A 14,560-nucleotide genomic window follows, 5' to 3' on the forward strand; every position below is an offset into this window, starting at 1 on the left:
TTTCGCCACTGGAAGCCTTTGTATACTGCTAGCGTTGTATATACAATTCTAAATTTTTATATAGGATTTTTTATTTTTTTTTTTATAAGTTTTTGACTATTTTCAGTTTGCTAGTCTACACAAATAAATGTATCCTGCTGGATTAGTTTTATCTGTAATGTTTACAAGAGACCTACACATACCTGGCAGCTCTCAATATTATTACAATGAGAGCCCCATCTCTATCCTCCCATTTGCCTCCAAACTCTTTGAACGTATTGTTTATATCCGTCTTACTGAGTTTCTTTCCTCCCACTCCCTGATCGACCCATTTCAGACTGGCTTCCATCCTCCCCACTCTACTAAAACTGCCCTCACTAAACTCAGCAATGATCTTCTTACTACCAAATCCAAGAGCCACTAATCTCTACTTATTCTTCTCGACCTCTCTGCTGCTTTTGGCACTGTGGACCACCATCTCCTCCTGCAAATCCTTCACTCCCACGATCTGCGGGATACTGCCCTCTCCTGGCTGTCCTCCTACCTCACTGACCACTCTTTCTCGGTCTCCTCTCATGACTCCACTTCCACTAACAAAAGGTGTCCCCCAAGGTTCAGTTCTGGAACCACTCTTATTCTCCCTCTATACGTACTCTCTAAGTGAGCTCATCTGCTCTTTAGGCCTCTTATATTATCTTTCTGCTGATTTCCTAGCGCTTTCTTAAAATGAACATGTCTAAGACTGAGCTGATCATCTTCCCACCCTCCTGCATAACCTCACTTCCCACAATGTTATTATCTATTGGCAGCACAAACATCTCCTCTAGCCCCAAAGTGCACTGACTTGGAGTTATCTTTGACTCCACCCTCTTCTTCAAACTACACATTCAGTACCTCTCACAGTCCTGCCGTTTCCACCTCAGAGCTATTTCTAGGAGAAGAACTTTCTCACCCTGGCGGCAACTAAGACCCTCATCCATTTACTAGTCATCTCGAGGTTGGACTACCATTACCTTCTCCTATCTGTCCCCCCTCACTCCAACCTCTCTCCACTCCAATCAGTCCTCAGTGCTGCTGTACGGCTCATCCTCCTCTCCAAACGTGCATCTGCCTCCCCATCCCCTTTCAGAACCCAATTCAAGCTTCTCACACTCACTTACAAAGCTCTTACCCAATCCTCTCTCATTTACATCTCTGACTTTACCTCCCTTCACACTCCCACCCACCCACTTCGCTCCTCAAATGCACACCTCCAACGGATTACTTCCTCCCACCTCCAAGATTTTTCCTGTGCTGCACCCTACCTCTGGAAATCTCTCCCTCTCTCTATCACAATCTCCGACCCCTCTACTAAACTTCAAAATGGCTCTCAAAACTCACTTCTTCATCAGAGCCATCCAGCTCTCATCCTAAACCATTGCTCCTTCCTCACTGTCTACACCACCTGTGTCACCCCTGGGTGTCTGCCCTTCCCCTTTAGACTGTATGCTCACACGAGCAGGGCCCTCTTCCCTCAAATGCTTCTCCTTTCCCTTACCTACACTATCTTATACTCCCTGCAACGGCATCTAAACTTTGGTTGCTGCCGCCGTGCTGCTTATTTCAGTGTTACGATCACGGACGCAGCAATGTGTATAAACCATGTACTTGTCCTGATTTGTTTTGTACTGCAAGTCACGGTTTTCTTGTTTCGCTAATTTGTAAGGAGCTGCGAAACCCTTGTGGCACCATCAAAAATAAAGAATAACAGCAATAATTTGACATACAAGTACTAAAAGTGAAAATAAATGTATTTCTTTATATTGGTTTCAATCATTCTAGCAGCCATCTTACACATTGCATATTATTATTATTTAAAAATAGGCATAAACTGTCTGAAGTGGTCAGCGGTCCGGTGAAACGCATAGCAAGTTTATGTTGATGGTCGCCTTTGAGACACAGGTGTGACAATTAATGACATATGAAAAACCCTTAATAAATTACTGGCTTTTTACAAAGTACTACTGACTTTTCAATTGGGGGACCTTGCTAGAAAGGGCATTGCTTACAATATGAACATGTCAACATTACAACCATGTTGACAGACTCATGTAGACATTGTAGGGTCAATTCAGTTAGTATTAAGGGAGCAAGTAACAGCTGCAACGGCGTAGAAGCAGCGGAACTCACCCCTCTCACGGCCCAATCTTGCCACGGGCTCATGGATTTTTGTACACAGTCCTATGGGGCTACAAACTGAAATCCACAAGTCTGGCATATAGCCACACTTACTCAACGATAACATCAACAAAACCTACTCCAGACTTTCATTCAACAAGAAAAAAGAAGAAATTTAAAATAAAAGATAAGATCACATGTAAAACTGAAGGGGCCATTTATTTCACTAAATGCCCCTGTGGGATTTAATATGTAGGCCAAACCAAAAGAAAAATCAAATCTAGAATATCCGAGCATTTGTATAATATCACCAAAGACTTATTGTGCTTTATCACCACTTGTCAGTGAAGTAGTGACCAGGATCAATCACACTGCGTGATCATACCTATTCGCAGCACCCATCCACACCGGCCGCCGCAGCATCACGAGACCCAGAAGTCACAGCCGCAGAAGAGAGAACTACAATCAACATCTCCCGGCCAGGGTAAGAACGGTTTTCCGTTGAGGTGCCGGTAGAGTAAGTCTCTGATCGGAGGAGGAGTGCGGCGTCTGGCTCACAAGCCACAACCGCAAGCCTCCTCCCCAGGCTCGCATAGCCCGTTTGCGTTGCACCAGCGGTGCCCGTCCGATCAGTCAGACGGGCGTCGCTGGCGTGCGCGCGCACCGGACTGTTGTAGCTGCGAGACCCCTGTCCCTGCCACCTCCGGATCCCGCATCACCTACCTAGAGAATTCCGCACCCCGGGCACCGACAGTTTTAGTCATGGACTACCCAGGACATTGTATTGTCTAGCGGGACGTCGCAGTCAATACTTAAGACTTTGCATTAACTGAGCTCACATGCTCCTACAATCCTGGTCACATACTCTCACATTCATGAATGAGCTATTTCTGTGCACAGCTTATTTATAGACATCTACCAGTTCACGATTCATCTATTGGACTATACCCATTAGTCTATTAACACACTGATTTCTTTTCACAATGGTAGTAGTACATGTGTGGATATCAAATTGTGACTTATCGTCTAGCATTCATCATTAAAGGGCTAATTAGAGCGCACCTACAATCTTCTTAATTAATATATAAAAAGGCCTGACTACCCACAGTCTTTCTGCACATTTTTTTAAATTTCATAATAGTAATCCCAAAGACATAAATTCCTTGGAATCCAGAAGATCACACCACACTGGAGAGGTGAAGATCTGGTCAAGAAACTAAAGAAAACAAAACCAAATTAATCAACTACAGACCTTGGAACTGTATGGACTCAACATAGATATAGAGCTTAAATCTTTTTTTTATAATTTTTAAATTGTCTTAAAATTATTCTTAAAATTTTTTTTACTAAAAGGATTTTTAATCTGCCTAAAATTCTATTATTCTATACACAACTTTTCATTTACCTATTTATACATTTTTATTTATTTTTTTATACATAAGAGAAAGTATTATAAGAAAAGATCACTTTTCTGCCACCTTTTGGTGATATCCTATATGGTTATGCACTTCCGTTTTTAAGAAGATTTCAATAAAGTTTCCCTATATAAGGACAATCTTTGAAAACTCACCACATCCTTGAAAAATTGCCCGCAGTGGCATGAAACGCGTTGGCGATAATCGGAGCAGAATCCTGCACCAAGTCAATCGTGTTGCCTATACACTGCTCGGACGCTGAACATCACTGGCGGGTGACGTAACAACCTAATCCCCAGCTGGTGTTTTGACGGTGATCTACGGTGGTGCAAGTCCTTAGAGGTAGGGTTTAATAGGGCTAGTATTAGCAACCAGCCCACACCTCCTGGACTATAGCGTGCAACCACTGTTTAACGGAGTTAACATCAATTAACCACCAAGCTCCCAACTTTGCCCAAAAGGGCTGTAAACATTGTTTTATTCTATTATTTTATCTGCATGTTTTATATTTTCTCTTACATTTTATTTTATTAGCGCTCGTACACTTTGTTTTTTATATAATCTATATACTGAGCTGCTCTCACCAATTTTAAAACACACACACAGCGCAGAATACTGAACATAAACTGTATAGCCACACTTACTCGTGGGTGTGACTACCTAAATGAATTGAGCCTTGTGAGTGTCGACAAAATATAATCACACCCCTTTCACTAGTCCTTATCATGTTTATTTGTTATATTTAGAGACACTGCTTTCCTTGTAATTGTTTGTTTGTTATACCTTGCTTCACATGATTATCAGTGTAGCAGATGTTTGTCAGGGTTTGGGTACGAGATGCAGACAGTCACAATGCAGATGGTCAAAATACAGACAATGGCATCCCGACAGATTTTGTAAGTATTCTAACCCCAATCCTAACCTCCCCTCCTGCAGCCTAACCCCTACATCCCCTCCCGCAGCCTAACCCTAACCCTCCCCCTAGTGCCTAATCCTAAACCTAACATTAATACGAACGGTCAGAATCTGTTGGGATTGTGACCGTCGGGACACCGCTGTCGGTATTGTGACCGGCGGGATCCTGACTACATCCCGTTTCTCAGCACTATCAGATGTTTCTAGAAATTGCTCAAAGCAGAGGAAAAGCAACACAGATTATTCAGGATATTAAGTCAGCCTGTCGTCACCAGAGGTCAGTATATTTGTGTTATCTGGAATGTGTACAGTTTACTTGTCACTGTTTGGTACTGAATTACTGAATTGGGACTTTACTTCTTAACAAATGCATCGACCAACACATGTTTCCACCAACGAGACATTTTTTCAGAGCTGGGTGATCATAGTGAGCGTTACCATTCTGGGGAACCGAAAAACTCAAAATAGTTTGCCGCGTTGCTTGAAACCTTTAACAGGAGCTGCAATAAGGTAGTAATCAGGGGCGCAACTAGGTATTTAAAGGCCCCATAGCAAATGTTTGTAAAGGCCCCTATGTACCAACCCAATGGTGACAAATGTATAACACACATGTAACTCTGACAAGGAAGATGGGCCCCACCCTCAGCTCGGGACCCCATAGCAGCTGCACCCCTTACACCTATGATAGTTATGCCCATGGTACTAATGAATAATTTGGTCATGGGTCTTAGGTCTCCCGGTTTTTCTATTCATAACAACAAAAAGCCTCCAAATGAAACAGTGAAATGGGATAGCATCCAATCACTGTATGGGTTCCATAGTTTAAACGAACCACAATATATGAATGGTCATATCACATATGATAAACTTACAGCAGTGCAAGAACAACATATAACAAACTAGGCGATCTATGTACCAAGCCTTGGATGGAGATAAAGTGAACAGAGATAATGTATCAGCCAATCAGCTCCTATCTCTAATTTTTCAAACACAGCCTGTGTCATGGCAGTTAGAAGCCGATTGGCTGGTACTTATCTCCATCCAAGGCTTAGTAAATAGACCCCTCTTTACAGGCTATGGGCACGATTCTATTCAACGCGATGTAAATAGCTCCGGGAGTGAGCTCCCGGAGCTATTCAATACACCGCACTGCCAAGTCCGACTAATGATTTCTTCTCTCATCCCTCCAGGGATGAGAGAAGAAATCCGACAAAAGTCCCGGCGTGAGGCTGTTTTCTGCCCTTCGCGCCTGGAAAACAGCCTCGCGCCGGGAAGTTAGGTGGGGGAATGCCCGTTATCGCGCCTAAAAACCCTGTTTAAGGCGCGAGAACGAGCCTTCCCTTACCTAACATCGCGATGAATTGAATAGTTCCCGGGAGCTATCTCCCGGCACTATTTACATCACGTTGAATAGAATCGTGCCCTATGTTTGAAAAATGACAGTTAAGAGCCGAATGGTTGGTACTTTATCCCCATCCACTTTCTCTCCAATGCTTAGTACATAGACCCCTAGATCTTGAGAGCACAATGCAAAGCTTTCTTGAACAAGACCAATCTTCTAACTGAAAAATCCATTTTATATCATCTACCACTAGAGGACTTTGGACAGTGCAGATGAAATGATTTCTGAATGAATAAAAACAACGTCTTCTCCCGGAAAGCCTTCCCAGTCTGAAAGGTTCTATTAATTCATATTTGTTTATGGCCATCCCATTTCAACAAGCGCTTAACGTCTTGAATAATTGATGAATGTTCATTTACTAAACAGAGCCTGTTTGTGTCTGCCAATCTATTGAGAATAATTAGGTATTTTAACCTAGCTCATCTCTACACACAATTAGAAGACAGGATTTATTTTTTTTTAACCTCTAATACAGTGATTTCAACCTTTTTAACTCGAGGCACACTACACAAGATTTTAAAATTGCCAAGGCACACTATCCGGCTATGTGACCAATGGAAAAATGTACACATTGGCTCCCACATAAAAATATACACACTTATTGGCCTCCACAGGAATAAAACACACTACATTGGCCTCCACAGGAATAAAACACACTACATTGGCCTCCACAGGAATAAAACACACTACATTAGCGTCCACATGAATAAGACACACTACATTGGCGTCCACAGGAATAAAACACACTACATTGGCCTCCACAGGAATAAAACACACTACATTGGCATCCACAGGAATAAAACACACATACATTGGCCTCCACAGGAATAAAACACACATACATTGGCCTTCACAGGAATAAAACACACTACATTGGCCTCCACAGGAATAAAACACACTACATTGGCCTCCACAGGAATAAAACACACTACATTGGCCTCCATAGGAATAAAACACACTACATTGGCCTCCATAGGAATAAAACACACTACATTGGCCTCCACAGGAATAAAACACACTACATTGGCCTCCACAGGAATAAAACACACTACATTGGCCTCCACAGGAATAAAACACACTACATTGGCCTCCACAGGAATAAAACACACTACATTGGCCTCCACAGGAATAAAACACACTACATTGGCCTCCACAGGAATAAAACACACTACATTGGCCTCCACAGGACTAAAACACACTACATTGGCCTCCACAGGAATAAAACACACATACATTGGCCTCCACAGGAATAAAATACACTACAGTACAAATGCGCTGAGTTGACCGCCACGGCACAATTGACAACCGCTCGTGGCAAACGGCACAGTGGTTGAAAAACAATGTTCTAACATGAAACAAACAGATTGCAATCATAAACACCTATATAGGTTTTCTGGACTAAAGACTGAAATGTTTCTGAATACCTATAAAAACGACAAGCAATTCAACATACGTTGGCATGGTAAGGAAAAATATCCATCTCCAAATCCATCTTCTATTGCGTGAATGAAGCTGCAGGAGTCTGGAACACTGGAGAATAAGATGCTACAAAACTACCATGCGTGTAAAGAGAATTTTGCCACAATGGTTGTTGTGGTAAATACCTTTACACAGTGAACAAATATTCCATATTAGAACCAAACTTGTTTTCTGCTTGCCGCGGAACTCAATTATTGGAGACACCAGGCCTGATGCTACGCTGAACGTCTGCCTGTGTGCGGAGAAGCGCTGGAACTGTGCATAACCAAATATGGGCAATAGAGAGTTATACGCATTTTTATCGCATCTCCATTTGCGACTGTAGACGGTGTGTGGCTTTGCAGAGCTGGACAAAAGCATGGTTACTCCAGTTTCCAGGTGTATAGGATGGAGTAAGCGCGCCCTGGTGAGGATACTGATGACAAGTAGCAAAAAAGTAGCATCATGAGATGTTTCTTGTGTGGCACCTTGGTAATGAGACACCTTTTCATAGGCCATCAGTTGGGACTGAACCAGCATATAATTAATTTGCACTGACAAGGGGGGCAGGATTGCTTTCTAATTACTGATAGATTTCAGCTGGTGACTTGGCTTTCCATGCCTTTTTGCACCTCCCTTTCTTCATGTGTTAAATACTTTTTCCTTGTGTCATTTCACATTATTACACATAACTTAATTTATGGACATCTACGGTTTGATTTCTTTGCATGTGTGGATTGCATGGGTTGTTGCTGACATACGGAGAAAGTTTCATTACAATAGCCCCATTACAAATATATTTGCTGAGAAAAATGTTGAGGTGTTCAATACTTATTTTACCCTCTATATCTTAAATAGTGCAAATTGTTATCAGTCTACCTAATCTGCTTATTTGTTTACCATCACAGTACAAGAGGCAATCATAGGGAAATTAGACCAACGGATTAAGATTTATTAATATTTGTGATGTACACTTAAAGGATATCAGTACTGAATGGGGGGGTGTCAGGAAAAAGTCTTTAAAAAAGTGTGTGTGTGTGTGTGTGTGTGTATTGTATACAAGAGAACAAAGTGATTCTGAAGTAATTAAACAATGCCTGAGTGTTGATATATAGAAAAGTTTTCCAGCGCTCCCCAGACACTTTTCTGAGCTGCTTTCAATATTTTCCAAAGAAAATTGTAATGACAAAACCTGAAAATGAAAGCGCTTGACTGTAGTGTAAAATGTAAGGTAAGAAAATGAAAATTGAATGAGATCTGCAATGTCACAAATGTATGCAGTGGAAATAATGTGCATGAGCAGATAAATAAATGAATATGATAAGGTAAAAGAATAGAGCAATAAAACTGAATTGTTAAAATAGGAATCAGTATGAAATACCGATGGCTGTATAGCCGTTCGTTCTCATACCGATGCCGGAAGTCCAAAGGGAGGACTTCCCGACAGCGTGTCGTAAGTATGCTAACCCTGCCCCCCCCCCCCCCCTAACCCTACCTTGGTGGTGCCTAAACCTAACCCCCCCCCCTTCCCGCACCCTGATCCTAACCCTCCCGGGTGGGGGGGTTCCTAACCTTAACCTCCCCGGGAGGGTGCCTAAACCTAACCCTTCCAAGAACCCTTGGGACAGCCCCCAAAGGATAACTGTGTTAAAAAAATACCTAAAAAAAAAGTGAGGAATACCCCAAAAAGGTACTAAATGGGGGTACAAGCATAAAAAGTAGCAATATAGACTTCTTGGGGGTCTGCAAGTGTGGGTAAGGCGTTTTTGGGATTGTAGGTGTTTGCAACAGGTGCGTTTTTAAAAATTTTTAAAAGTTCACTTTAGCGACTTTAAAAGATTCTTGCACCCATTTTCAAGTACCACAAATTTGACAGGACTACTTATCTTCTCCAAAAAATACAGCTTTATGCCATTCTTCACCACTTGTGTAAAGATGCTAATTAAAAGGCAATTGTACCAACTTAAGTACCCCAAACAGTTTAATTAGGACTAATCGGGCACTACTACACTGATCCCCAATGTTTCTGCATCTTTTTGGAGGGTTCAGGCGGATTTCCCCGATTCTGACACCACTTTCCGCCTGTTCTGACTTTGCGTGTCACCGTTTTGGCATCTTTTGGAATTGAATACAGCGATTAGCGGGGACGCACACGATAAGTTTCCGCAGCCTAAAGACGCGATGCAAGTGAAAAGTCCGGCAGGCGGAACTTTATCGCGGGTGCGAAACTAATTGAATACCGCTCCATGTCTGTCTTGGTAATGTTATGTCATTTTTTTATCCATCCATTCCAGCGTCTGCTGGTTTAAAAATATTGGAGGATACTTTTATAGAGAATTTTGGGAAGGAGAGGAAGAAGATCCAAGGATATTTTGATATAGGAGCTTCAAAAAGGAATTTGAGGAGTTTATACACTTTCTTTTTTGCCCATCACATATGATAAAAAGGCTCCCTTGTGGTCATAATTCCTCCATGAGGTGGAGGCGGTTTTTAGCATACATTTTGCTGAGAATGGTCAGAATCAGCGAGTCGGGAATTAACATGTTGAATTTGCCCGATTCCCCGACTGATCGTCAATCACCGATGATCGCCGACCGGCGGATCAGGCTGGCGTAGTTAGAACGGGGAATGGGGCCCATAGATAGATGGTCCACATAAGGATTCAAAGTGCTCAGGGACACAACTACATAAAAGCTGTTTTGTAACAGAGGTAAAGTGGCTCAAGAGAGACTATTTAGGTAGGCAAGAGTCCCATTATATATTAAAGAGAAATTTGAAAACCAGCGCTTCAACCTTAAGTGAGGCAATCATGTACTGCGGCGGTCCTCACACCTCCCAAAATACAATACTAAAAAAAAAGACAACGTATAATAATGCGCACCTTTTTTACTCAAATAAATTAACCTCTGTAAAAAAAAGTACATACAATCCCAAAAATATATATTCACAATAGTTAAATGTCCTATGCTATAAAGATAAAAAAAAAACTTTTAATAGGTCCAAACTGTAATGTAATAATATTCCAAGGAAGTACAATCCCAGTCAAAGGAATGAAGTACTCCTTGTAATTTCACTTCCTCGATTTCAAATCTCCTTTTACTCTCAATCACTCCATATTTGTCATTGGCATAACGGAGAGAAAGGGATCTCACAGTGAAATACCGTTTATTAAATACACACAAATAAGATATATAACGATAAATGCATCCACTATTCATAAAGGCAAGGCAGCGTACCAGATTTTAGGGGGTGTAAATTCCACAAACCCGAGTTCGCATTAGCAGCAAAGTCCAGGAACCTCCCAGGAACGGACCTGAAGTCGTTTTGGTAACATGGAAGAGATTTCCCCAAATGTGACTTCTGGTACTTGACCGCCTTTTTATCCACTAACGAGTTTCAACTCCTATAGCAGTCTTTTTCAAGGTGTATGCGAACTTGGGTGTGTGGAATTTACACCCCTTAAAATCTGGTACGCTGCCCTGCCATTATGAGGCTCTAACTAAGTCAGCCAGCAACGCCACTAAGGCAAAAACCAATGGGCATCCCTGCCTGGTGTCCTTACTGGTATGTACTACATTCAAGGGAGAACCAACTAACATTCAGCATCAAGTTTTAGGATGACAGCAGGGGGATCTGGTTTTTGTTAATTGTTCATCTAGTCTTACCCCTGTATTTACAACTTGGTCATGGTACATTAGGAGTCCCCAATACATAAGGGCATTATCAGGTAACATATCCAGGGACACACAGAACACATATAACTAAGGTCAATTAAAAAGAAAACAGAAAGGGAGATTAATAAAACAATTGTCAGGCTATACAATTGCTCTCAGCCTAGGAAATAAGAGTCCGAAATTAATGGCTATAATGACAAAGGGTGATCTAGATACTGCGGCTTTTATAGAGTCATGGTACAGTATAACCAAAATCATGACTGGGACATATCTATACCAGATTATAGCTTATTGGGAAAGTCAAAGTAAAAATACAAGATAGTGAAAGGCACTTTTCACAAAAAAAAAAAAGTTATTTTCGTAGAGGATATGAGATAAAACGGAGGCATTCTTGGTAATCCTGGAAAACCCCCAGCACAAGAAGAATTGGACATATGAGGAATTGAACAGAATTCTAACATAGGAAACAAAAATAAACAAGTATGAGAGACTGTAATATGTCTGATGTGGACTAGGGTGGAACTGCTGCAGGTGTAAGTCATTTGAAGGGGGAGTGAGGCAGGTAAAGCTCTTACCGCTGGGATAAAAGACAGAGGGAAATAAATATGTATATACAAAGTGATAATTTTAATGATGATATCCAAAATGTATAAAATCAATAGACAATATGCAGTAAATAATGTACCAACAATGATAAAATCCAGATAAGATCTAATGAAAGCATAAAAGTAGCTCTACCCCATGAAAAGGGAGCACATAAAATAGATGATTAAAACTTACACAAGAAGTGTGCAATGGGACCCCCAGGTCACCGGTTCCCTTGAAATTCCGGATATTTCTAGGGGGTCATACACACAGGGTCCCAAAGCTTACAAACGTCCAGGGGAGTTTTCTTAAGTGGTCCACACACCTATTGTCTATTGATTTTATACATTTTGGATATCATCATTAAAATGATCACTTTGTATATACATATATATTTCCCTCTGACCTTTATCCCAGCGCTAAGAGCTACCTGTCTCACTCCCTTTTATTTTGCACATTTATCTTTGGTCCTGAGGTGAACGGGACCTCAGGCAGTGCACCAGCTGCTGTAGGATAACTAGCGCCTAAAAGTTTGAAGGGGGAGCCCACTTTCAAAAAGGCCATTTAATACTCACGAGTGGTGACAAAGTAACAGATTAAGTATGGATGAGTGTATATAACGGGATAGTGCAAAGATTGACGCAGTGCCATCAGCCACGCAGAACAGCAGATGGGATGATGCAATGAAAAACATTTGTGAACTACAGATCTGGCGTACATGCTATACGATATATACGATATATTCTATTGTGTGTACCCAATTTAAGACTAACACAATCATAAGCATAAGAAACTATTGTTAATATATGTTTTGGTAGAAAAAAAAGTTTGATTCATAATAAAGCAGACATGGCCTTCCCTCTCATTTACAAATGAAAGTAGCTAAAAAAAAAACCAAAAAAACCCTCTCTAAAATACAAACTAGGGTTACCAACCATCCGGGATTACTCCGAAAAATGCGGAAATCCCTGACAGGCAGTATCCAGAAATCCACATTCATGTGTGCAATCACACAAGCGCTGCAGACAAGTTAACAAGGCCAAACCAAGGGCGAGGGAGCCAGATCTCTGGTGACATCTAAACACTGGCAATTAGGGGACTCAGGCCCTGATTCACAGCCGGATGCTCTGACAGAGCGCTCGTTCTGAATCAGGGCCGGCCCTCTGTTTTTTTAGAGCAGCTTCCTGGCCGCTCGCATTGCTGTGGGTTGCCACACACAGCTAATGCGAGCGGCCAGGATGATGGTCGCGATGGTTTTTTTAGATGGTCAAAACCATTGCGACCATCGGGCTTGCGACGAGACCCTTGTGATAGGGTCTCGTGGCCGCAAGCCCCAGAGAGCTTTCGGCTCAAACAGAGCCGAAAGCTCTTCCACTGACATCACTTGTGATGTCAGTGGGGCGCCCCCAGACGGTAGGCGCTCTCATGGGAACACCTCCGTCTGGGCAGCCACCGCCCCGCCCACCAAAGGGGGCGTGCTGTCACTAACATCGACAGCACGCCCCCTTTGGTGCGAGACCCGGAGCGACGGATTGTCCGTAGCTATCCGGGTCTCGCACATGCGCACGACAGAGCCGGCTACGTCGTGCGCATGCGCTCTGGGCCACCATCGCCCAGTTGCGAGCGCTCAGCGCTTGCGACCAGGTCTGAATCAGGCCCTCAGTCTCTGACATATACAGAGGGATCATGAGGGGGCTCTGATCATGGCGCATAAAGGGGCATGACGGGGCTCTGCCTCTGGCATATTAAATAGTATGAGGTGGTCTGATGCTACATACAGGGGCACGACTGGGCTCTGCTGCTTTATAAAGATGCTTGAGGAGGCTCTAGCATATTCAGCTTGTCTGATGCGATATGAAGGAACATTAGGGGGTTCTTTCTAACATATATGATGGGGCTCGGCCTCTGGCCTGATGTTGTCTGGATGAGTATGAGGGGGCTCTCCCTAGCTTATATAGAGGTACGAGGGAGCTCTGATGGCATATAAGAGGTCATGTGGGGGGCTCTGTTGGTATACAAAGTGGCAGGTGGATGGAATCTGATTTTTCTGCCCTTATAACTTTAATAACAAAAATGGCCTGGAATCTGAGTAATTATACGTTATAACCCAACTGCGGGTTTACTGGGAGTTCGTGTTCTAGCCTACAAATATTTGTTTTGTTTATTTATTTTACTCATTCACAAAAGTAATAGAACAAAGTGGAGCCATAGATGTAACTCATGGAGTAAGACCTTTCACACTGTACTGTTGCAGAGTAAACAATAAATTAAAGCATTAAACAAATGCTTTAAATTCAAAACTGGTTGCCTGGATACGACATTAGTTGATATCAGAACATTTTGGTAAACTGAATACATTCTCTGTACAGCGTTCTGTAATTAGTGTCACTATACAATTAAACAATAATAATACATTTAAGAATCGCAGAGAAACACACATTAGGGTTTATTCGGTCAGGAGCAAATTAATATATCAGTATGTTTATGGACTACACAATGGAACTAAAGCAACCACAGGAAACCTACGCACACACTGGGAGTACATACAAACTGCCCTGGTCCGTATCTAACTCATGGCCCCAGCTCTGAGGGGCAGCAATGCTAACCAATAGGACACCTTGTTGTAGAGCAGGGGTGGGGAACCTTTTTTCTGGCGAGGGCCATTTTGATATATATAACATTATGAGCGGGCCCGGTGCATGTGATGTCACACGAGGACGGGCCACAATCGCCAGTGATTACAGCAAAGCCTGGAGCATCCCGAGGATGCTCCGGGGAGCTGTAAGGGCAGCGGTGTGACCGTCTGAAGCGACCTAAGGATGCTCCAAGTGGCACTGCTGCATAGATTCTGGCTGCAGGGTGCCATTATAGGCATCATGCATTCCAGATGAGGCTAGCAGAAAAAATCTCAGAGGGCCAGACCAAATGATTCCGGGGGCCTTATACAGCCCCAGGGCCTGAGGTTCCCCATCCCT

The 14,560-nt window shown here is 42.5% G+C and overlaps 1 protein-coding gene across 3 annotated transcripts in view; it reads right to left on the reverse strand.

The window, feature by feature from the left end:
* Window positions 1–14,560, reverse strand: part of ARHGEF12 (Rho guanine nucleotide exchange factor 12) — a 247,100-nt gene that overhangs the window by 102,019 nt on the left and 130,521 nt on the right. The window lies entirely within an intron of this gene.

This window comes from Taudactylus pleione, unplaced genomic scaffold (assembly GCF_031769625.1).
Source record: "Taudactylus pleione unplaced genomic scaffold, aTauple2 ptg000848l, whole genome shotgun sequence".
NCBI lineage: Eukaryota > Metazoa > Chordata > Amphibia > Anura > Myobatrachidae > Taudactylus > Taudactylus pleione.